The following is a 25,492-nucleotide window of genomic DNA, read 5'->3' as shown; positions in this document are numbered from 1 at the left end:
GTGACAACATATGTCACTGACTTCCTCCTACTATATCCACATGCAGCGACTAGACTTTTTTAAGGTTATGTTTAGGCACCCGAAGCGCTTCTTTAATATTAGTGAAAATTAAAGGGTTAATAATAGAACAATATCAAAAACAAGTCACAAGTGACTTGAGGAGCAATGTGGTTACTGCTTTAACATCTAATCAAAACCTGAATCCTTCCCTGTCCTTAAGTGTGTCTAACCACATGTGGGACACAAGATGTGTAGCACTTTTCTTCATTCATGCAACCGATACCTCTAAACGGGTGGAAATAACAAAAACATATTTGGTTTAAAATTTAGAGGTATAGAAACATAATTTCAAAGGAAACTGTGTTAGAATAAATCTATGATAGTGTTTTGTTACACAAAATATATTACAAAGATGGAAAAACTAATACTACCTAATGTTTCCTCTATTATAAAGAATGAAATACTTCAGAGTGAGTTACTTTTTTGGTTTCTGTCAATCTTATGGCTGCTGTAAATCAGTGTGTTACACCCATTGCTTCATCTTCAGTCGACCATGAAACCCTGTCTATCAAACACAGCAGGTCTCAAAGAATGTGACCATTTCCCATTTCCATCACTGCCCTCCATTCAATCTACTGTCTGTGATTTGTATGGCCTCAGCACGCTCTGTCCTCCTGTTTCCCCTAAATTTTTTCCCCTACTGTTGGAGAAGAGATGCTGGTGTGAGTGCAATTTCTGATCCACATTGGAAGTGGCAGGTGAATTTCGCCCAGCTGCTCCCCTTCTCTGTTCCACTTAGCACCGACGCTCCTGCTCCGAGTCACTCGGTCGCAGCATGGTCACAGTAAATGAATGAACATGCTCTGAGCAAGAGCCGAGTGCATCTACTTTCACAAATATCATCCTCCCATCATTATTCTTTTTTTCTTTTCCCCTCCCACGAACATCAGGAAGAAGTTTGATAATTTTCAAAACTGCAAAGGCTGCTTGTGTTTATCACCTTCATGTTTGCAAACAAATTACAAGTATATCTCATTAAAGACAATAAATTACAGTCAAGACTAAGTGCACCTAGAAGTTCACACACACATTTAAGCATTAAACAGACTTAAAGCACTTTACCATTGATTCTATTTGATGGATTAAGCAAAAAATAGGTGGAGGAAAGTTGGTATTAAAGGATGTGTGAGGAGGACAACCATGCAAGGATGACGGAGCAGAAAAAATGAGAAGTCGAAAGGGGCTGGAGAGTACGACTGAGCAGAGGTGGCACAGGAAAAGAAGATGGTAAAGATGGACCATCATAGAGGAGGAGGAGGAGCAGAGGGTCGGACACAAGGAGGGGATATCTCAAGGAGGAAGAAGGGAGGAACATAAGGAAGTAAAAAAAAATAAGGTAGCTGGGTTTATACTTGATGCAAACGGTTAAAACATCTCGCCATAGATACCTACTTATGGCGTATTGTAGTTCAGCCTTGGATTTTACTGATTAATAGCATCGGGACAATACTAGACTAGTGTAATGTATATGATTGATCAGTTTGTATCATGATTTAATTATGCTGTTGTTGTGTTGTTGTGTTAACATACGTGCAGGTAACTTGTATTTCACCTTGTCTCATTAGAGGAATGTAATCACTCACGGACAATGTTTGTAGTGAAGGAATCTCTACACTTTTATTCTGCCTGGAAGTCACAGGGAGATGGTGGATGGTGGGCGAACAAAATGTTGGACTTACAGACCAGGGTTTGCATCCTCAGTTCAGTGTGGGGTTAAGTTTAGGCAACAAGAGGAGTTTGGTTAAGTTAAGTGAAAGACTGGATTAAAGGGGCTATATGTAAGTTTTGCTTGTTGTGGGTTCTTGTCAGGAGCGAGTGGTGGTGATGGTTGCTTGCCAAGAGTTTCAGCCATTGTTGCGTTTGCAAGACAAGAGTGCTGAATATGCCCTCTGAGCAGCGCTACTTCTTCAGAAAAAAAACAAGAGTTGGCATTGCTTTCAACTGCTGGGTGAGTAAAGGAATAAAGTCTGATGCTGAACTTGCAACATCTCTTCTTGCCTGGTAGCAGCTGATAATGCTAATGTTGGCTATGTAGCGATAGCAAAAATTTACATATAGCCCCTGTCAATAGACATGTTGTTTTTCATGCTTCAAGTTGCTGCTGATCTTTTCTGTATTAAACCAAGACCATGAACTTTTTCCTTAACTTAACCAAGTGCTATGAGTGTGTAAACATAACTACGAAATAGTTTAATAATGCTCTAAATGCTTTGAGTGAAAATGGTATTGCAAGAGCTGATATTTTGGTGAAAACAAATGAAATCTGCATTTTGCCGATAATAAACGTAATCTGGGTGGCGTTACCTTTTTTCCACAACAAATTTGCTGTTGTAAATTAGCTGTATATGAATGCAATTTCTTGGAGACAGGATTGTTACTGAATAATCACTATGTTTATGTGTTTTCATTCACTATGATAGCAGTAATTTGGGGGGGAGTAGAAGAGCTGCAGTGGAAAAGACTTTGCTATTTGTGTGTTTTTAAGAAGACAAACACTGAGCCTTTTTAAAACCTGTAGTCAACAATATTCTACAGGAAAAACACAAACACCCCAAGCTGACCAATCACAGTTGTTATGGTCTCCATTGGCGTCACCCACTGCTTGGGCTCCAAAGTTGTAACTGCTTAATGGCCATTCTAAATCCACAGGGTCGATGGAGGAAAAACAGAGGAAGTGGAGGAGTAAAAGAGGAAGGGGCAGGAGGAGGTAAGTGGGTGGGAAGAGGTGGAGGTGCAGAAAGCAGAGGAGGAAGAATATGAAACAAAATCAATGAGAGTCAACCAAAAACACTACTTACTACAGTACATCAATCCAATCTCAGTGCCCACTCAACGCGTCAGATAAACAGTGTGTCTATAGAAGCATGAACCCCTTCATGTGTTAATGCACACACTACTGCAGTACAAACACTGCAATGATACAGCAAGATTGGATACAACTGCAGAGTGGGGGAAACACTCGATTTCACCATCAACTATAGAGAAAAGTCCCTTATCTTCTCAGTGAGGTAAAACATTTATTGAAGATAATTATGAATAACCGCAACCATGCCGAGATGGACAAAGGAAAAATATAATTAGCCATGCCTTTGACCTTTTTTTGAAAGTTGGAATTTTTAATGCTAAAAATAGAAGTGCAGTGCAGTCATGGCAAACATGACAGCACACAGAGAGTGAGATACAGAGTCAGGATGAATGACAGATTCCTTGCCACTGCATGAGGAGCTCTGGTACGTACACAATTACGCTGCTCAGTTAAGCACACGCACACAGAGACACACACCTGCTAACACATACATTGAAGCACCGATCCTGGGGTGTCTAACTCGGAGGTTAAAGAACACAATGATGGGAGGTCACCTGGCAGTAATGGAGCCTTTTGTGTGTGGAAATAGTCATTTCCCTGTGTAGTCTCGAGGTATCACAGCAATGATATGAAACCCTGTCATTTTGTTTTCCTTTCTGTCGATTTCAGAAAGGAGAACGTGTGGAAAGGATGGAGGGTGAGAGAGGTACAGGAGAAGAGCATGAGCGGGGCGCCTGTTGTGGGTGTCAGGACTATGCCATTGTCATTCAAATGTTTTGTTGCAGGAAGGGAATTTGAGAATGGGAGATGAGCACTAATGGGAAGCAAAGGGAGAAGTGGAATAATTGGATTTGATTACGTCTGTCTGTCAGAACAGGACAGGACATAATATGCGGCTGGAATTATTGTGACAGTGTTACAATGTGAGTGACTCTTTGTGAAGTTGGCCCAGTGTGAAAAACTTTTGGAATTGTCTAGAGTTAAATTTTTTAGCAGTGCTAGGGATGACAGTGTCTGTCTTTCGGGCCAGACAGAAATCACTACTACTACTGGTTAAATTGCCATGAAAATATGTACAGCCATTTATGGTCCCCAGAGGATGACTTTGGTGATCCCCTGACTTTTCCCCTAGCGACACCAGCAGGAGTTTCAGTACTATCAACTGTAGGAGTGATTGTCATGAGTTTTGGTACAGACTTTCATGTTTTCTTTGGGATGAACAGCAATAATTTTGGTGAGCTGTAACTCTCCATGTAGCGTCAACATGTGGTCAAAATTTTTATTTGTTTAATACTATTGTTTATGATGGCTTTGTGTTTAGTGTTAATTACCTCAGCCAAGAAGGTTATGTTTTCACCCGTGTCTGCTTTGTCAGCAGGATTACACAAAAAACATTGAACCGATTAACTGATTTGTTTTATCGAAATAACAGGATAATTATTCATTATCTCGAGATAACGGAGCATTGTTATTCCGAGATCATGAAAAAATTATTCCGTTAACGGGATAATTATTCCGTGATCTTGATCTTGGATAACAGGATAAGAAATATTTGCGAGTATGGTCTTTCTCTGCATGAAACATGTCAAGCATTAGTAATGTCAGACAAAATTCAGGTGGAATGCCTCCAATCCCGGCAATTTGCTTTTTTCATTTGTTTTAGTGATTGCAGTAATTCATCTAGTATTATTTTAGTATGTAGAGTATTTATCTCTTAAACCAACCTGGAAAACCAAAATCCTTAAAGAAAGAACTAACCAATTTTGATGTATTATTTTTTCACTTTGATGTAATTTTTGACAAAATCTTTTTAGTTATTGATTAATTGATACAGGGCTATGCAGGAGGGAGTCATCCTCTGCCTGAATTTAAGGTATATCTACCAAGCAGTCATTATTATGCAATTTACTAGCCAGTAGAAAATTGGTTTTACACCCATCAAGGTAACAAGAGCGCCTTGCTCTATGAATCAAAAACTCTAAAAAAAAAAACTTCATTTTAACTATTGATATTGATTTATTGATTGATTAACTATTGATTGTTCTGCTGAAAAGTTTACATGTTGTTAATGGATTGGTGATGTCAGAACATACTCCAAATTGGTCATTTCTTTTAATTGTACTCTGTTTTGGTGAGACAATATTGAGTTATTCCTTATAAATCCTTTAATGGCGTTCCACAAAATTTGAATCCTTACTGATAAATAAAAATTTCGTCAGGGCCTCTCTAAATTGATCACAAACGGTAATGTTCTGCAGAAGAGAGATATCAAATTTCAACTGAGTTGCACAATTAGGAATTGCATCAAGCATGATGGTACAAAAATATGCATGGTGATCTGATAATGATATATATACTATTTTGGCATTTGAAATCATATGTTTCTTTTGAGAATCTAATATACAGTATAATATACAGTATATTTAGAGATATACTTTTTGAGTGGTGTCTTCCAGAGTAAAATGTTTAATCCCTTTAGAGCAGATTATGTGTATGCCATATATACATATAAAAGGGTATATTCAGATATCATATTCTTTAGAGCACAGGTGCTTGACAAGGTGATATTAGTTTTGTCTAAGCACGCATCAATAACCATACTGACGCAAGCTACAATTTTTGAAAAGCATCACATCTCATATCAGTTTTTTGAATGCTGCTCTGAACCACTGGCATTTTCTCCTGACAATTTTGATCGATTTTGGCCTGGAGGCATGGGTGAATGTGTCTAATGCTGAAAGACCCTAAACACTCTGTGACCTCAGGTTACATCGCTGATGTGCCCAAATGCATCAGATGGCGCACAACATCAAACTCACCTGACAACATGCACATATTCCATGGCTTTAGTCACAGCAGGGCAGGAGACAAAAAGTAATCAAATCTAAAAATCACTTTGATTAAGCATAACCACATTCCTCTGACTGACTGTACCATACCCTGTAACAGTTTCTACAGAGCTTATATTTGATTTAAACTGTTTTAGGTGCATGTTGTACGATGACACTGCAGATAAAAAGTCTGGTGCAACAGGATCATTATAATGGCATCGCTTTCCTTCCCTCACACTGAACACACATTCACTTACACACAAATACACAAAGTATCATTAACACTGGGGCCCAGTCATTTGTGAAAAGTGACGTCATAATTTGCCAGCTGTGTGTTAGCAGTGCTCACAATTAGTTTTGTAAATCAGGCACCAGCCAGCCAACCTGAGTCATGACAGTCCCTAAAAAGGTGACAAGCACACATACACCATAACATATCCACATCAATGTCCATTTGACTGCTATGACTCTAATAATAATGCTCTTTATTCATATAGGACCTTTCAAACATAGTTACACAGTGCCTGGTATCTCCTGGCAGTGAGTAATAGCTGGCAATTATCTTTCTTATCTTTTGACTGCAAATGTATTTGCACATCTTATAATAACTCAGCTATTAAAGATGTCTGGCAAACAGGTCTTTGGTGTGTGAGTTTTCAAGGCAATATTAGGCAGATCTCTAATGTGGAAAAAATCATCTGTGGAAAAGCTACAAAATGATGCTACAAAGGGAACAAGAAACATGACAAACAAAAACTCCACAGTTCGCTCCATGTCTATCCAGGAACCAAGCATTTATCCTAAATGGTTAGGCTGAGCTCTTTGAAGGAACTCTTATCCAACACAAAGTGTGCATTAATATAATTCTTAGTTAAAGCTACAATATGCAAGTTTTGGAAAACGAGCTAGCGTTAGTGTGACACTCAATAATCACTCCGCTCCTCCCACCTCCAGACTGGGGAGGTGAGGGAGCAGTACTGCTGTAATCAGCAGGGTAATCGTGAGAAGTGAGTGGTTATAATAGCTGCACTGTTCATCTGTTTGATTACAAATGGATAAATAGTCAGCTGGTAGCCAAGCGGCTGACGAATGAGCCAGTGATACTGACGCATGAATGAAGCAGCTGGTGCCAATGAAAAGTGACTTAAGTGAACTAACTCCATGCTCCACAAACAACAGTGATCACGAGCAAACAAGCCATTGGCCTTCATGTTCTATATTTACATACACATTTCCTTTGTCTATCTGGGAACCTTCTCACAAAGACTCATTTCTATGAGGGAAAGCACCCCTGCCCTCAGTGCTCTGCCACATACAAATACAAACACACAACCAAAACAAAGGAAGCATAAACACACAAATAGCTGGAGACGCAGTCCACTGGAGCCACTTGCACTGCTGCTGTTGGGGTTTTGTTGTATGAGTAACCGTTGGAGATAAAAGCCCCTTTAAGCAACAATGGTTATAAATTACCAAAAATAATCTGGCAGCCAGGAAAGTATAGAGGGCCTGTCAGCACTCCACAACTCCCCATCTGTCAGACACACACGCGTACACACACACACACACACACACTGTAACAGCAGCAGAATGCATCTGCTTCCACCTCCTCTACCTCCCCCTTCATCCCCACCTTATTAAGATTCATATCCCCGAAAGGTGACTTCTTAGTCAGGCACAACGACAACCCCCCCACTCCTCACAACCTTGCCCCACAAGTCGCCTGGAGGTATAGGCATGGTGACAGGTAGCTCTTCATTCCCCTGGGCACCGGGCAGGGTTGCAGAGGTGGAGGGGTGTGAGTGTGTGTGGGGAATTCGGGGTGGTATAGGTGACGCAGAGCAGGATTATCAAGTCAAAGATGCCCCCGTAGATAAGAAGTCTCTCGGGAGGAGTGCCTGTCTGAGAGTGCTGGGAGCTGAAGCCTCTCTCTCCCTCTCACTCGTCCTCTTACTAGCTGTTTTTACTCCTGCTCTCTTTCTGTCTGTCTCTTTTCTCTCCGGGCTTATCTACCTCTCACCTCCTACAGCTTGCCTTTCTCTTTATCCTCTGACATACACCCCCCCCCCCCCTCTCTGTGGCATTCCTAACTCTGAGCACTCCTTCTGCACTCCAACAAATAAATCCAGCCTCTTGACTCCTGATCCCCCATACTGGTAAGGCAAATACTCAGTTCCGCTCAGCAGCAATAAGGGGGGTGCAAAGATTGCACTTATTTTTATTCCCCTTGGACTGTACCATTTTGTAAGAGGTTGAAAGTTCCCTCTTTGTTTGTCCTCCACAGGAGTTTGGCTGCCATTGTGTTTGCTCTGTTCTTTCCCCATCATATTCACTCTGAACCCTCTAATCACACAGTTACACCCTTTTCCACCTGGAAAGGATTTTGTGTGACATGTAGCTTTGCATAACTAGAACACAGAGGAAGCTAAATCATGCCTTTAATACTAATGCATGAATTGTACATGCTGTACCTCTGTCTCCTTTTCTAACAGCAATTTTGAGTCAGGGTGGCGACATTTCTTTTGCTTCTGTGTCTTATTTGATGTCTTACTTGTCATTTCTAACAGATATGATAACAATTTACTTCTGTTGGTTATAATATTATTGTATGCAGGAAACACTGACAGGAAGAAATTAGCAGTCAACAATCAGAGAGTTTAACTGCATGCTCTAGCACCTCATTTCTAGGTAAAATTTGTCTGTGAGTGAATGTAGTCATAAATGTCTATAATAATCTCTCATTGCACAGGAAAACTGTGCACACATAATACAGCAGGTCAAAGTTGAACCAGGAAATTGGTCTGTAACCCTTTTATAATGGACAGTCTGGTTACATTTTCTACTTACAGTATTTATAATTTGTTACGAATCTTTTTCATACAGACATCAGCATCACCCTTGATATCTGCACGGGCAATGGCCTGCCAGGTCTGTGTTGTACATTTTCACCACTTTCTTCGATCAAGATGACCAGGGCTTACAGTTGCTGCTGCTGACATCTTGGTCATCTTAATCGAAGTGGAAATATTCCCGTCACTGTAGGGGAGCATTTTGTAGTCTGGGTGGCCAGAGATACAGAGGTAGTGGTGTCCTGAGGTACAAAGTGACAGCTGAGGTGAAAATGTGTCTGTACCGGATTCAGACACAAGACCTTAAAGTTGCTGAGCTTGAAAGTGATGAGCACTCGCCCACAGATTTCTTACATTTTAATTAAACCTTTTCACCAGATAGTTTCATGAGGGAATACGAGGACAGTGCACCCAGAGCTTATACTATGTATGTTGTGTTCATTGAGTTTTTGTTCTCATCAGCTGATACCAGTCTGTGAATTAAATTTTGTCACATACACTTATTACATCAAAGATGCATGTTTCATTTCTCTTCATTGCTGGGTGTAAGTATTCAGTGACAGATACGGTCTGTGTCTAGCTAATTGTAGAAACCCATTTTAATTCAGTGATGCATAAAGCTTACCTTTAATGAAGACACTTTCAATAAAACTATGCTGCATTTGCACTTACAAACAGATGTTGCATCTGAAAACAAGTCTCTGTCAACTAAAGGATGTACATGTATAAGTAAGATGTATAATCAGCACATGGGCACTTTGGAGGAATGTGTCCTTCCACTACAGGCAGCAATTCCTTGGCACTAGGGTGCTTTCGAATGGTGCCCAAGAATCTGATGTTGTCAGGGACAATCAGAGAAGAGGAAAACCAAGCTGAGGGACTGAAGTCTCTGGTTGGTGGAACCCATCAGGTGAGGTGTTTAATGAGTCGATCCAAGCAGACAGGCAAGGCTAATACCTTCACACCAGGTTGATTAGTGTGAACCTGCCCTAGGCTTCCAGCTAGAAGCAGGTCTAGGTGCCAACCAGGCCCTCATTATTACTCTTCAAGCAGGGAAGAAAGAGGATATTTTAACCTCTTTTCTTCTACAGTCTTAATGTACTACTCATACACTGCAGGGCTTTTGGTTATTCCAGCTTACTTTGTTGTAGTTGAATGGAATCCATGTTTAATTGTTCTTATCTACCTTGCAAAAGCAAAGTGCTCAAAGCCAACATGATACCATCTCTGGTTTGACAAAAACATGAAAATGAAAGCCAAGCCGTGAATGACGTGGTAAAATCATTTGTTTGAAACCTTCATAAAGTGTGACAGCTCAGGTGAATAGGTTAATGTCTCGCTCTTTATACTGAAGTTGACATTTAGTTTACACTCAGGTGATGATGGCTTTGTTGTTTTTATTATTGTAACTTTTTTTGTATGTCCAATTTTTAGTAGTCAGACTGGGGACTCGAGAGGTTTGTCAAACCAGTTTGAGAGGACTTTTGCTTTTTGACATGATGCAGATAAGCTGTGACACTTAACAGATGACTGATTGGTATTCAGGGACCTCAAGTATACCAAGAAAACAGCCCCAACCACCATTACACCACCACCACCAGCCTGAACTGTTGACACAGGGCAGGTTGGGTCTATGGATTCATGCTGTCGATGTCAAATTCTGACCCGACCATCTGTGTGCCTCAGCAGAAATCCAGATTGATCAGACCAGGCTACATTTTTCCAGTCTCCAACTGTCCAGTTTTGATGAGAATTTGCCCACTGCTACCTCAGATTTTCTGTTCTTGTCTGACAGGAAGCCGACATTGTCTCCTGTTGTTATAGCCAACCTGCCTTTTTTTTTTTTTTTGGCATCATTCTGAGTAAAAACTCTAGAGACTGTTGTGTGTCCCAGGAGATTAGAAGTTGCAGAAATACTCAATCCAGCCCATCTGTCACAACCAATCTTGCCATGGTCAAAGTCACTGAGATCACAGTTTTTCCCTCATTCTGATGTTTGATGTGAAAATTAACTGAAGCACCCAACCTGTATCTGCAAGATTTTATGCACTGGATGGCTGCCACATGAATAGCTGATTGGTTGATTGCTTGAATAAGCAGGTGCACAGGCTTTCCTAATAAATTGCAGTTAGTGTATGTTCTTATACTGTATATCTGGTTGCCCTGGAAGCTATTAATAAAGATCTGAAAACTGTATACTGTTACTTATTTTGAGCAATAGAGCACATCTCATTTTGAGTTTTGGGCATGTACTTGTGAACTAAAATTCAGAAAAATGCCACACTTACTAAGGTTGTCTATTGATCCTCCAAGCTGTGATTCCAGCCAATATTTATAGATTAATAACCACAACTATAGTGAATATACAAATAAATGTTGTAACTGCATTTCAAAGGTAATATAAAAAGACAACAAGAAAGTGGGACAGACTAAAGTTAAGAGGTCATGTAACAATAGTTGGTCACTCTATCTTCTGGTAGAACTAATCAACAGCTTCAAAACAGCAGTGTTGACCTCTGCATGTGTACTGGCTAAAAGGTCCATGTGATAACAACTTATGTGTAAAGGCCCCTTGGCTGCATGATGTATTGTGGTCGAGAAAAAAAAAAAAAAAAAAAAACACCCACTGCCAATTTATGACAATATGCAGCTAACGATGGTTCAGTGTTTGTCTTCTCACTATTTACAACAAAGGCTTTGAGCCCTCAACATCATATGGCACAACCAATTAAATGTGTTTGCAAGCCATGAGTGGAAAGAAGCCTTTGACTGGAGGAGACATTTTTTTATGCCATGAACTACATACAGCATACAGACAGAACAAAAAAGAAAAGTAACGGAGGGGTGGAAAAGGAACAAAACCGTCATTTGTATTCAGAATGAAATCTTATTTTTGCTCCTCTTCTAAACCAAATAGCTACTGTAAGTTTTCAGCTTCTACCTTAAACACTGGAGTCAACGCTGTGTTCATGACATCGGCAGAGCGTCACACTCCAAGGCCTCCAGGTCAATTTATCATGACTGACCTGAGATGGAAGCTCACTCAAAATGTGACAGCTTTTGTTACAAACTACAAACAGCACAGCTTTGTACAGAGCAAGCAATTACACACAAAGACAGCACCAACCGACCAACAATCAGCCCAAACCCTCCCCCACCCCTCCCACCCCCCAACTGCCTGCGTTCTGTTCATTAGTATGCAATGTCCAAAGTGGGATGCAATGCACAGGTCCTATTCTTCATTTCAAGATGTGGATGGAACACGGTAGGGCAGGAGATGGCAGGTTAACAGGGATGGATTGTGGCTCTTAATGAGCTCCTTGTTGGCTTCCAACCAGTGCAGAGCTGGGTTCCACTTCTACGTGGCATTCTGGGAGCTTATTAGGAGGCATTCCCTTTAAAACAATCATCCAGCAGCAATCATCCCCTCTCTGTTTCTGTGTCTATATTTCCGAAGTTGTTATAAGTCATGCCCTCCGTTTCTCTCTGCCCCAGCCTTACTCTGGTTTCCTTCAACCCTCACAGGAGCTTCTTTCCACTCATCTTTCTACCTCTACCCTGTGACCTCATCACGTGTTATTCAGGCATTTTGCTCAGTATTCAAAATTCCCCTGGAGCGGAGTCAGATGGTGGTAGCGGTGGTATCCCTGGGGAGCTGATCCACAGTCTGACATGTTAAAAAGGGATCAGAATGACAGGAAGTGGAGGAGGGAGGACAGCAGGCTGAAATACAGAAAGAGGCATATACAGTACACATCTCTACTGCTGTGAGGTGGTGATAATGGAAAAGAAATACAGTAGGCAGCTGTAATATATTTGCAAATGTTAATAAATTAAAATCATTTATATCTAGAAACCTTGTCTCAAAAATTACAATCATATGTGACTTTTCTGTGAGAACAAATGTAGGAAGTATATGATGTTAGTAGATCTCAGTCAAAAGTAATGCAAATACAACTACATTTTAGTAATTATGGTTACAAATGTAAAAAAACAAACAAAACAAACCAAAAAAAAAAAACTTCTGACTGCAGTTTTTTTCAGGCCATGTGATACTCCAGACAGTGTACAAGCCCTGTAGAGTTTGACATCAGCTAAACAAGTAAACACACACACACATAACTATTGCTGCCGTTCTCTAATGCAGTCACTTTTGTGCTGTTTCTGCCAACTGTCTTGGGGCATACAATGCAAAAACACACTCCTAGCTTTTTGGGTTTTTTTGCATTGGGGCGTACATTGGGGCCTTCCTTCAGTAACAATGCATCCATGCTAGCTAACCTGATTCACTTGGTAGCATTACTCCTAAGTCCCGAAACACCAGAGCCAGTGCTGAGATTTCTGCAAAGCTCATCTAAGGCACCTGGGGCCCTCCGACTGGACCCCTGAGCCATGTAAATCATTTAAAAATATAAAACCATGGCTTGGCTGAATACTTGATGTTTATTATTTATATGAAAGATGTGCATCCATATTGACCAGTATGCCCAGCTAATCAACATTTTAAATTCAATATTTAATTCTCATTTTGTGCACGTGCATATGAAGACATGCAGAGCGGTCATCTCTTCTGAGCTGCATTTTACAAACACAGTTGCCCGTTGGCATTTATCAAACATAATAAATACCTGTATTTCACTTTCACTTCTGTTAGGCACAAAGAACACAGCCCTGGAAGTGGCTGATAAGCAAGACGCAGACGGAGCAAGAGACGCACTGCCTGGCTAGAGGCATGCACATCCACTTAATGTTACTGTTATTTGCTGACATCAACTTTGGAGATGAGAAAACAAGTTAACTTGATTGCTGCTTCCACGATTCACTCTCATGGTGTTTGACCAGAAGGATAGTTCCCCTTCATCCTCTCTCCAAAATTGTAAACATCGACACCTGCTTTGACACAAGGCGAGACCCTCGTGTAATTTGCTGGGCCTTACACAACTTGCGTAGCGAGCATTTAGGGCCAACCCTGGCTCTATGTAACACCTCCATCCCCTCGCTTGTATTTGCTTTCAGCTCTACACTGATCTCATACATGGCCTTTCTGGAATCCAGTTGCTGGAAATCTGTGGTAGCGATGGAGAACTTTAATCCCTGACTATTGTTTTTTCTTTGTTTGTGTGGTCTACTATTTTGCTGTCCCACAAGCAGCTGGATGGGAGGGTTGATGTCAGTTTCATCTCAGTGTGTTCAAAGGACAGACTGTTTTGGGATGTGTTACCTTGGTGCAAAGGCTGGAGGTGAGGTTAGGCAGCTAGCCTCCAGCAAAAGAGGAGAAATATGCCATCTGGTAACGTCAGGAGTGTTGTTATCAGATGACAGTTGTGTGAACTTTGGGAATGTGACTTCAGGGGGATTTCAGGGCTGCTCCACAAAGTCATCAAAGCTAACTAGTTCTTCATGGTCGGTAATTACATCCAAATCTTAACCTGTCTAACTGGTTAACCATAAGGGCTTGTTTTCTTTTTCTACATTTGTTACAGGAGCTATTTCTAAGTTTTGCTATTGCTACATAGCCAGTGTTAGCATTAACAACCAGTGTTAGCATTAACAACCAGTGTTAGCATTAACAGCTGTTTACCTTCTAGTCTAGAAGAAGTGTTGCGAGATCAGCATCAATCTTAATAACTCCAGCTACGCTAATATTAACTCTTGTTGCTATCATGTCATTGCTTCTACCGAAGTTAGCATGCTAACCAGCTAGCCCTGGCCTGTCTCATCACTTAAAGCAACTTACTGTAACTTCCAATCTGCCTTGAAGACATGGTGCTGCTCAGGGGGCATATTATAACCTCTAATCCTGTAAACACAACGATGGCTGAAGCTCTTGTCAAGCGACAATTATCCCCACTCTCTCCCAGCGAGAAACCCTGTGGTAACAGAGAAAACATATAGCCCCTTTAAATACAGAAGACACTATGTATGGGTGTGGCAGATATTGAATTGTTAGAAGGCACCTTTGACATAGCTGTGTATTAGTAAAGTAATGTCAAAAACTGATTACATGTTTATTAGGCCTAGTCACAGTTGCTGTTCACAACTATATCTTACAGTGGCCCTGAGAGTTCAACGCATTTCAACTTAGAAAACACAAGTAAATTCAGAAAACATCTTCATCATTTGATATTTGATATTTGTGCTGCAAATAGTCACAACACAAGTGTTTCCAGGGAACATAGAAAAATTATGAACCTGGCTGGGATGCACTTGCATAGATACAATAAATGTATTATAATACATTGCTTTGAGCTTAAAAAGTCACAAAGTATTGAACAAGTATGTCCCAGGAAGGGACAGGAAAGGTGGGGAGAGAGAGGATGACATGCAGCAAAGGGCCGCTGGTTGGATTCAGACCTGGGGCCGTTGCGGTTAGGACGAAGCCTTAATTGTACGCACTCTACTAAGTGAGCCACCGAGGCTCCCCCAACCTTAATTCTACTTTAACTACTGTCACTTACAAAAATGAAGGAACACCCAACTGACAAAGATTGACATAGAAACAATTGCAGAAACATTCAATTAAAATGACTAGTGTTTTTGATACACAGAGGAAAAAGCATAAACCCTGATGGCATTATGTTTCACTTGCTAATGTGAAATCACAGGGGACATGAAGGAACAGGAAGTGTAAGTGAGTGAGAGAGAAATGAGATGTGAGAGGAGAGGTGGAAGAAGATGTGAGAGAAGACAAATATGTTTTACAATTAAATATGGGTGGAAATCTGTGAAAACACACAAGTACAGGTGCCACACCAAGCCCCTCACTGTGTCTTGGGTGCTCATCACAACTTCTTAAACACAAAATCAGAAACAAGTACATGTAGACTACACAATAAGTTGTACCTGTACTCTGTTTTATGATAAAGTGTTTAAACTAAGATTACTTTAAATGCTGTTGAAAACAAAGTATGACAGTTGGAAAAGTGAGTGGGTTTGCTTCTGTCTCATTTGCCACAAGAACGTCCTGTATTTCAAGTTGTTTTCACACAGGGGCAGGCTGGCTGTTAAAGCTGTGGCATCAGTTTCATGAAATGTGTGAGGCAGTGACCATTAACAAGGTTTGAGATGAAAAGTGTTAATGCAGCTCAGCATTTCTGTTTGAAAGAGCACCGCAACACCATTAATATGAAACTGTAGGGATGAAACCAGATGATGATAAAGTGCCTGACAGTAAAAGATTTCCAAATAAAAGTATCCTGTGAGAAAGCCAAAATCCTGACTTACAAGTGTAAGTCAGAGTGACTTATGTTCACACAGGAGTATATGGAGAGTGGCTACCAGTGGTGGAGGAAGTATTCAGATCCTTTCCATAAAGGTATCATATATACATTTTCCACAATAAATGTTGAGTTGTGTACTTACATTATCCCAAATGTTTCTAGCAATTTTCAAACCTAGCAAGATCCATGATTTTAATCAAGGTAAAATACCATTTCATTTCGCATTTCATTGCCTGTCAATTATGCCATATCCCCTTTGTGCATGCACTGGTGTTGTGGTTACTTGCCAGAAGATGAGAATTGAGTTTTTATCCAGTTTTAAGCCACATTTTTACAATACATAATTTTTAGATCTTGGTAATTTTCAACTATATACATACTATATATGTATATTCATATACCACATGAAGGATTTCAGAAAAGGGGACATCTGGATCTTAAGTTAATAGAGAAAAAAAGAACAAACATTCCCAGTCCCACCCTGACATCCTTTGTCTGCCATACAACGCCTGTGAAACACTGACTTTTAACATGAAACTGATTTATTCAGTGTTTTTTACCAGCCATAATCACCTAGTCGGTTTGTTTGGGAGAGGAGGACATCTCTGTGGATAATCAGCTCCTGGTAATAGCATCCCGAACAACTGACACTGTAGGACTCCAAACTGGACGAAGCTGAACATTTTGTAGCCACAGTGGTTGATTGAGAAGATAGTCAGCAGATTAATCGATAACGAACATACTCATTAGTTGCAGCTCTAATTCGGTGTGAATATTGCAGGGCATTAGTATGTTGTGGTTAATGATGATTCTAATTTCTTAATGGTAATGGTCTATTCATCTATATTCTATAAGAGAAAGCGAGAGAGACAGAAACTGAGTAAAAAGAGAGAAAGAGAAGTGGAAAAACAGAGGGGGAGAGAGGGGTCTCCTCCATGCACAGAGCTGATCTGTGTGTATACTGTGACTTTTCCCAGTGGTCTCAGATGTATGGACAGCAACACCTGTTTAATGAGCCACTAATGGTGGCACTAATTGAAGTGGGCTAATTTCATGTCATCATGAACTCGTCACAGACGGCACCAAAGGAGTTGGATCCATAGAGCAGGAAATATTCAGTGATGGCCCCTGGCTTAAACAGAGGCTGGCCTGATCTCCTATCTCCTCCCTACACAAGCCTTTCTGAGCCCATGGATTTAAAATGCAGAATAATTTCGATTACCATCAAGCAACTTATCATTTATTAAAATTCATATTCAGCATGAGGAGATATTGCTTAACATGATCTCAGCAGTACTCGACGGAGCTGCTGCTCTATAGATATAAAACAGATTAGATAAATAGTTTTTTTGGGTTTTTTTTTTTGCAGCAACTCTACTGTAATTGTAACTGTGTTTTGAAGCTTGGCTGAAGGTTTCAGTGGAGTGGTCTGAAGGATTGTAAGGCAGCGGACAGTGGAGAGTTGTAGCTAGGGAGAAGACACAATCCTCTCACACCCCCAGGCTTTTCCATTATCCCACTCTTTCTGGATCATATAACACAGCTCTCTGTGTGTGTGTGTGTGTGTGTGTGTGTGTGTGTGTGTGAGTGAGTGCAGCCAACTTGAGTTTGGCTGTGACTGCGCGCATGTGTGTACTGTATATCTATGTGTGCACATTCACATCCATCTCACCAAGTCCTTGTTCCTTTTTTGCTCCTGCCTCCTCTTCTCTCCTGTCCTGCTCTGCACTGTTCAAGCTTTCTTTTTTACTCGTGGTAATATCTGCCTTGTTCTACCAACTGGGCGCATGTTTGATATTAATTTGCCAAGTGCCCCCAGGTCTTGAGAACTTTGTGGGATGGGAAAACAGGAGCAGAGAAGGAACACAGAGGAGTGAGGTGAAACCGGCAAGATAAAGAGAATCTTTCCATTCATTGTCTGATGCCATGCTGTTGCACCACAGTTGCTTCCCCTTTCACTCTGCACGCAGACAGACGTGCATGAAAACACATTTCAAAGATTTTTTATTCATTCTCTCCTAATACAGCACTCACAATATGTAAACTGAATGAGTTATCAGTAACTGTTATAGTTCCTAGTGTCCATACCGGCCCTGAACTTATCCTTTTCTAACACCTTTCTAAGGTAAGTGGGGGACAAATGCACAATCCTCGTTTTGTGCAAAAACGCCTTCTAAAGTTCAACCAAAGCTAATACAGGCAGGAGGAAAATCACAGGAAAAACATGAATAAATGAGTGGAGAATGCTTCCATACTGCACGGTACAATTAAGAGATTAACACAATCATGCTCTGTGGTGAGTATAAAAAAGCTGAGCAGACCCAGTTGAAGAAGCAATGACCTGCTTTCCTTGCTCATCCTGACAGCATGCAATTGGACATTTGTTCCCAAATGTCCAAAAGATGAATCTTAATTATTTTGGTGGCTCTGTCACTTTTCCCTCTAGCAACCTCATGAGGCTGACATTTGAGGGTTTTGAGTTATATGTCTCAAGAACTACTGGATGGATTTCCATGAGATTTAGTACACGGGCTCTTAGTGGGAAGAATTTTAATCACTTGGTTGACCCTGACTTTTCATCCAGCGTCATAACTGTCTAAAATTTCAGGTTTGGATTATAACTAAAATACCTGAAAGACATCCTCATCAGCCTCAGTTGTTCTTTGTGTTTAGCACTACCTAGTGAATTTTAGTATGGTAAAACACTAAACTATGATAGTGAACATGATATACCTTGCATTTAGCTTAAAAAAAGCAAAGCCTCACATAGCCAGAGTTATAGCCACTCCCTTAGTGTTGTTAACGCAAGACTCCCATTATATTACTATTACTACATTACCCTATACTGCAGCTCAACAATGAAACACAAATGACTTTAACATTGGAAAATATCCACTTGAATCAAGTAATTCAGACTGATGAAGCCTGATGTTAGTATCAGCTCAACTTTAGACAAAAAATGGATTTTGTCAGTTTTACATTTGAATCACGTTAGAAAGGATTCTTTTTACAAGAATAACTACAAATGTACATATGGGCATAAATGTTGCATAAAGGCAGACTTGAAAAAGTAATTACATCACCACTACATGCACGCAGCTTGCATGGACTCCAGCAGGGCCCTGAACAGTTGGTCGACTGTCTGTGCCGCTATTCTACCGCTAAACCTCCCTCAGTGCGGTCAAACCCTGTGTACTCTACCTGTGTGGTGATAGACACCTCATGTCAGAGCCCGTGCCCTGAGTCAGCGTACGCCTTCTCTCTCTCACCCACCGCACAGCCGCTCAACTGTCTGCAGCCTCACAAAGCAATGGAGTAATGAGTCCCATGACAGTCCGGCGGAATAGGCTCTGAATAGGTAATGATGGAGTCTGAAGGTGTTGGGAACACTGGCTGTGTCTGATCGGAGGTTATAATGCAGTCTAGGAGCATTCCTCCCTCTGCTTGTCAGTGCGAGTTGTGCTGGCACAATACCTGCTATCTAAAATTTATTGTATAACACCGCGTGCCTGTGTTAGAATCGTGTTCCCCGCACACTGCCCATCAAAATCATATTCTGATCCCTATCCCTGGTTAATGGTCTGAACATACAGTCCTCCCCCACATGTATGCTATACATGCTGCTGGGCTCATAATAGGGAGAAGCACGGAAAGACAGACAGCCGCTACAGCGCTTTATATTCAGAGGCGGTGGAGCCCAGACAAAGACTAACTGACTGGCTGGACTGAGGAACCTTGGGACCTCTGCTGACACTTCTTGTGTTACATTCAAATGACTTTTGTTAATGTGCTATTCTTTGCAGCTCCATTGATGCATCTTATTGTGTTTGTATGTGTGTGTGTGTGTGTTTGTGTGGCACATGACTTTGTGTGCCTTTCTGTCCACCTGCCTGTATGTTTTTCTTTCTGTACTCATGTATTTATGCATTTATGCTTGGAGAGAGGCTGCCTAGTGGTGCCTAAGGCATAATTAAAGCCCGAGAGTCCAAGCAGAGGAAAAGTTCTGGGAGGTGAATCAAAAGCAGCAGCGGCTGGCATACATTGATAGACAAGAGTGGTCTCTGCACTTTGTAGCTTTGGGGTGGGGGGGTGGGGGACAGGACCCATAAAGCTCTATTTCTCCATCTCATCTGTGGCACTAGACAGAAAGATAGGCTGCATATTTCAATTATGGCTTATCTCATCATCATCGTTCTTCTGTCTCGATTTGCTGCCCTTGAGATTTCACCCTTGTCATCCAACTGGTAATCAGAGTTCGGAGAGTTACATTTATAACTGTACAATCACGTGTCTGTGATTAGCTCCTCGCTGTAACTGCGTCTTGCTCTTTCACTTTGGGTAGTCTAGTCTGTTACCTTTGGATTACTTTGCCTCTACAGTCTATATGCAATTTCCGTACCTATCGATTAAGTGAGAGTAACAATCTACTTCAGAGAGGTGGTCTGGGAAGGAAGCACAATCATTGGATGCACGAATTGTGCTGTGCAAATCTGCACCACAAATACAGCAAATTCTGCACTTGTTGTAAAGCTATGAATTATCTGACTTTTATGTGTCCATGTATTATGTATGTAATTATGGCTATAGGCTTTAAAATTTTTTTTATTGAATCACGATCATCTCACACACAGTAACATGCTGTTCTTTCATGCTCATGAAGCGTCTGAATACCTGCTGTGGCTGGAAATGCTGCGCTGAAGTCCTGAGCAGATGAATAAAACAGTTGTTCATCACTAAGAAACATCTTTAACCACGTGCCTCCTTCTTGCTCCACCACATCTCATTTTTATTTCCTCTTGTATTAAATACATAACTTAACATTTCCTTGATGGTACCTCGCCTCTTCCTACATGTTTCTGTCGAGGTCACGAGCTTCATATGAGGGGAGTTTAATCAGGACACTGACATAGAGCGGCAAGAAACCTGAACACCACAATGAGGTTTTTCAGCTTGTGTCAGCATGATCAACAAAAGGTATGGCAAGGAGAAGAGGAGAAAGATGGTGAAGAGATGCATAAAAAAACACTAAGAGCCTGTCAGCCATAAATCTTATGACTCCTTCCTCGATCGAGCGGCTGCAGAATGGTTGCAGGGGGCTTTACGCCCTCCTCCCCATCTGTTAAAATTCTGTCTGTTGCACTGCAATAGGCGTAAGCAGCAATGTGTGCATGGAGGTAAATTCACATGCATGTGTGCTAGTGTTTCTGTCTGTCTCAGGTGGGGTTTGCAAGGGCCAGCTGGTATGGGGATGAAGATTGGCCCCCCAACACACTGTGCAGGGACCTGTTCGGGTCACCTCATGCTATTGATCAAGGTTAACAGACACAGGGAGCTCACTAACTGGACAGATTCACTGTGCAAGGTCTTTACACCAAAATAAGCTGCAGTGCATGGTTTAGGCAACTTGCTTATAGGCTCATGCATACACATTGATGCTTTACCCCCCCCCCACCTCTCTGTTACTGTCTCCAGCTCTTTCTCTCTAACACGTCTATATACACACACGCACACTCATTCACACTCGCTCCCTCAGTCTGAACTTGAGAATACGAACATTTTTCATTGTCAGGAACCTGCTTGAGGAAAAACACCAATGGTGAGGTCTGCTGATTTCAGCAGGATAGGGATTTAAACATCATACCTGCATTGCATTGTTAGTGTGAGAGCCTCTTTCTTCTGCTCGATAAAGTCATCCATAAAAATGTAATTATTCTTTCTCTGGGTTCTGGCAGCTGATGTTCGGCTCTAGTGGTGAACACATCAAAAAGGGCAGTGAAGCTCAAATCCCCACTGTGTTTTAACTGACTGGGGATAAAGCACATTGACCTGGTTACATTTGTAGATAAGACTTGGGTCAAATACAAGCTGCAACCACCACGGCTGAATGGAGAAGTCAATGTCAGTGTGTTAAGATACATCCCCTCTGTGGGTGGTGGAGTTTTTTTTTAAGGTGCATCTTTCTGACAATATAAAAATTACTTCACTGTGCTTCACATATAATCAAAAACTAACTAAATAAGTTCTGGTTTGATTGTTGTTTTGTCTGATGTAATGTATAATAGTGATAAACAAATTGCATTCAACAACAGTTAAAGATTTTATATGTGGTTTTGTGTGTACATTTGCCATATATCCATATTGGAAAAATATTCATATTATATAATGATATAATGATAATGACATAATAATTATATTGTAATATATTGTGTTTATATGAAATATAATTTGAAATAATTTGCGAAACAGCCCTACTTGGAAATATCCCTTCAGACACCTGTGAGCAAGCGCTGCACTTTACATCCATGACCCATTGTAAAAAAATTATGTTATATGTTTTAAAATATTTAAAACAGCACAGAGCAACAAGTCCCCCAGTCTAAATGACCATGAAGACTAGGTCGCTTGTCTGGACCCATAGCAGCATTTCCTGAATTAGTGCCCCTACTGGCAGCAAGAGATTTGCCACAGATAAACTGATAAGAATCACTGATGACTAACTAAACCTTTTAAGATGTGAAATTGTTATTGTAAAGGTTTGGTAAGTTTTAGCTGCAAAAACAACTGGGTTAAATTTAGGGAAAGATCATGGTTTTGGCTAAAATAAGTACTTTGTAAGGTTAGAGGACCTGCATCGTCATGGTTACAATAAGAAATACACAGTTATAGGTGTAGACTGATCATGTTAACGGTTAAGAGAAACAACATTGACTGTCACTGTCTGAAACAGGAAAGTCCAATGTTTTATTGAAACCATCGATCCGGCCCAACCTCCCCACTATGCCAACTTTGTTCCTATATACCGTCACCTTACTTCCTCCTTTGCTCCTACCATAATGACTCTGGCCTCTAGAGGGCTGTGTCACTCAAAACTCGTCCTTTTGGGGCATTTGCTGAAAAGACTGCTGTCTCATACGATCACTAGATGTCTCTTATCAATAAAATGAAACTACAAGTCTAACTATAAATTGCTTGTACAAATAGAATTTTTTTCCCATCAGCAGATAAATGTGAGGGTCAAACATCCAAACACAATACACAAGACACATTTTGATTGGAGGGGAACATCAGAAAAACAAAACTGCATTAACAAAAGATGTAATTTTCATTTATTATCTTTGCTTTCTGTTACCAGTATTGATTTTTTTTTTCATATAGTAAGCACCATCCATTTAGTAGCATTTGGAAAAGCAAACTCTATGAGTTATTACTTTGTCATTCTCCACCCCCTCTCCCCTGTGTCTGCAGCGGTCCCTCAGCACAACTCTTGTTAGTTGAACCCTTATGCATGAGTGCTGACCTTGCTGTGAGGTTATGCAGGAAAGAAGCGCCGGTGAAATTATACCAGTGTCTCCTCTGGATTTTCACAGTCATTGTATCTTAATCAACTTGTTCATCTCAGGGTAGAAGTACTTGCATGGTTGTCATTCGTCTGTGACTTATGCTCCTCTGCTAAGTTTGAATACTTGATTTTACCCTCTTCATTGTGAGAGGAAAAAAAGAAATCCCTGCTCAATTACTTACACATGCCCTTTCCTGGGCCCATTGTCTGAGGAGAGCTCTGTTCCCTAACCTTTATCCAGTGATGTATGAGCTTAGAGGAGTGGCTGCAGGCCTGTGCATCCATAATGTCAGAGAGGAGTCGAGTGTGGCACAGGAGGAGTGAAAAGGCCATAAACAAGACTGTTATCTTTTTAATTGGCTTTAAATAATTAAAAACAATTTTTAAATGTGCACTATCTAATTCTTCTTCTTCTAACTTCTCTGACTCAAGCCTCTTTTTTCATTTTTTTTCGATTTCACATTCAATATCTTTGGGTTTTAGACTATTGGTCGGCCAGCACAGGCCCAACCAGCACAAATCCAGTGCTTTAGGATGACACTGGTTATAGGCACCCTTATGACATGAAGCATGATTATCCATCTGTCTTGGTAAAGGTTTTATTCATACTTACAATTAGTTGCCAGTTTATTGAGGTACACAGCTAAAACTAATGCAGGACAACAGTCCTGCAATAAATCCTACGTTCATGAAGGTTATGATTCAGTTTTTGTTTAAACTGTTTTAGAGAGGTGTTGATTCAACTTTATGGTCATAATGGAGGCAGCTGTTACACTGACAGGTGTTTCTTTTATTTTGTCCACCCCTTTTATATCAAAGAGCTAAATAACAGAAACACCTCTCGGTATAATGTAATACAATTCAACAGCAGCACAACCACAGCTTCCAAAATAACCATAAAGTTGAATCAACACCTCTCTTTATACACATTATAAGCTTCATGAAAGGAGGATTTATTGCAGGTTGTCTTAGACTGCATTAGCTTTACCCGGATGTACCTTATAAACAGCCCACTAAGTAGTGTTCATGGTATGGAGAGCCCCCCTGCAATAAGACAGAGTACTGAACTCTTTACACCAACTAAATAATGTTTGTATTTCCTACATTTCCTGAATTTGCAGTGTTCCTTATCTGTAATCATAAAGAAGCATGCAAGGATACAGTCTCCATAATTTGTGGGTTTTTTTTGTCGTTTTTTTTTTTGGGGGGGGGGGGGGGGGGGGGGTTTTGCTAAGATACATAACTACTCACCTATCAGGCAAGCATACATCCGCAGCTATAACAGAGGCTTATCATTTGGAGGCAATTTCACACCATTCCGCCCCTAATTGAACAGTCTGTTTGTTACACTTCCATTTTCCCCTCTCCGCCCTCTTGGCGAGCCTGTGGGACAGGCCTGAGAAATGACACTCTCTGCGTCTCATTGAGCATCCTCGAGCTCAAACAAAGCTCACAGAGCCTCACACAGAAGCCACGCATGGCCACCTTGACTCATTGCTTCTACTTTGTCTGCTTGTGAAGTAACGTGTGGCAGACAAAAGGAGGGAGCCATTGGCTGGGATCAGCTTGAGGAGAATCTTTTTACATCGGTTTCATCAAGCCCATTTTGCCACTTGCTGTTTTTTTTTTGGTGAAATCTGTGGTGATAATATAAAAGATAATGAATGTTGTGTACCATCCACCTACCCTCTGTCCTTTTTGAGTGTCTCAGTAAAGGTCAATATTTCTATTTTATAAGAAAGACACTTCCAAATATATCAATGCAAAGACTGAGTGAGAGGATGAGCCTGCAATCAGTGACCCCTTGTTCATTAACCTAATTAATATCCCTCTAATTGGGAGATGTTTGAGTGTTCATCAGCTTGAGAGGAGAGAGATAGAGAGTCACAAAAATACTTAATTGGACTACTGATTGGCCGGTGCTAATTGAAGGCAAGCAGAGAGGGGGTGAAGAAGTGGGAAAAAGCAGAGCACAGGGAGGCACGAAGGGAATCAGGGGGCTGCTGCTGATGGGAACGGTACGACACTTCTGTATAGTGTGAGATGTTGTTCCAATTAAAGCCACTGAGGATCTGTCTTTCTGTTTGCCTCTCGCTCTCTCGATGTCTCTCGGCTTGTTAATTACTGGTGGGAGTTTTGAACAATCTGCTTCTGAAAACAAAGTGTCTGCTATTTTCTAAAAAAAAAAAAAAAAAAAAATTGCAGATATTGCTGTGGAGAGTGGAGGGAGAGAGATGAAAATGTACAAATGTTAGTTCAAACTTTCTGCAGCTGAGAGGTGATGATGCTGATTATGACGAGGACGATGAGAGGGAGGATGCTGTTGATGATGACAGGGACAGTGCTGTCAGAGTGTCACGACTGCAACAAATTGTCTCTCTAGAAAT

At 40.8% G+C, this 25,492-nt stretch overlaps 1 protein-coding gene across 7 annotated transcripts in view; it reads right to left on the bottom strand.

Moving 5' to 3' along the window:
- Positions 1–25,492, bottom strand: part of LOC139630940 (neurexophilin-4-like) — a 115,574-nt gene that overhangs the window by 46,422 nt on the left and 43,660 nt on the right. For 2 of the 7 annotated variants that reach the window (XR_011693245.1, XR_011693249.1), the window contains 2 exons: positions 14,284–14,416; positions 11,728–12,269 (listed from right to left, as the gene is read on the bottom strand). The exons of 4 other annotated variants lie outside the window; for them this stretch is intronic. The gene's annotated coding sequence lies outside the window, so the exon portion shown is untranslated. Of the gene's footprint in view, positions 1–11,727; positions 12,270–14,283; positions 14,417–25,492 lie in introns of those variants that run through there. One more of the 7 variants, XR_011693250.1, reaches the window with a different exon arrangement.

The sequence above is a fragment of the Trachinotus anak genome, unplaced genomic scaffold (assembly GCF_046630095.1).
Source record: "Trachinotus anak isolate AG129_WGS33_773 ecotype Australia unplaced genomic scaffold, CSIRO_AGI_Tana_v1 ptg000013l, whole genome shotgun sequence".
NCBI classification, from domain to species: Eukaryota; Metazoa; Chordata; class Actinopteri; order Carangiformes; family Carangidae; genus Trachinotus; species Trachinotus anak.
The sequence above is the reverse complement of the archived record's forward strand: the minus strand, read 5'-3'. Positions and strand labels throughout refer to the sequence as shown.